Genomic DNA, 708 nt, shown 5'->3' with positions numbered 1-708 from the left:
TTTGTGTAAACAGTGGCCACGTGGCAGTAAAGATGCATACATAATCTTTTTAGAACAATTAAAATAATTAAAATGAAAACAGAAAGTAACCGAGACAGATAAAAAAAAGTATGGCGGTGCGATTGCCAGACCGCGCACATTTACGGCACGCAAGCCTGGCCTGCGCGCCCGTCATATGGTGAGAGTAGTGCGCGGCGCCGCTAGGCGCCACTACTTTTTCGTATGCAAATTTCGCCCACGCTTGCTATATACACAGCCCGGCGGGAGGTCCTCAGTCTGTTCTCACGGCTCCGGGCCTACTACTCTTGTAGCAGGTCGTTATCCTAGAGTCTTAACCAACAGAGCGAGCTCGACGGGCCTCTAACTCTTGGGAGGAAGCAGAAGTTCCGGCCTCCCAGATTAAGGAGGTGCTCCAGGGCCTCTGTCTTCTCCGACTCCTCGTCGTGACCGCCCATCCGGGCCATCTTCAAACCGCCGGCGGAGCAGCAACGATCACCACGCCGCGAGCCAGGAAGCGGAGATCGCCTTGTTCCCTCAGGGCACCGGTGTATCCTCCGCTCTTCACCGCGGAAGCCTCCGACGACTCCCTGTGTCCCTGGGCGTCGTCTGGACCCAGGAATATCACTCCTCCCTTGGCGCACGATCGCCATCGATGTTCCCCGACCGATCGTGCAGGATTGGTAGCTCTCGACCCGCGACCTCGGCAGG

This window comes from Wasmannia auropunctata, unplaced genomic scaffold (genome assembly GCF_000956235.1).
Source record: "Wasmannia auropunctata unplaced genomic scaffold, wasmannia.A_1.0 LD336033.1, whole genome shotgun sequence".
Classification (NCBI taxonomy): domain Eukaryota; kingdom Metazoa; phylum Arthropoda; class Insecta; order Hymenoptera; family Formicidae; genus Wasmannia; species Wasmannia auropunctata.
The sequence above is the reverse complement of the archived record's forward strand: the minus strand, read 5'-3'. Positions refer to the sequence as shown.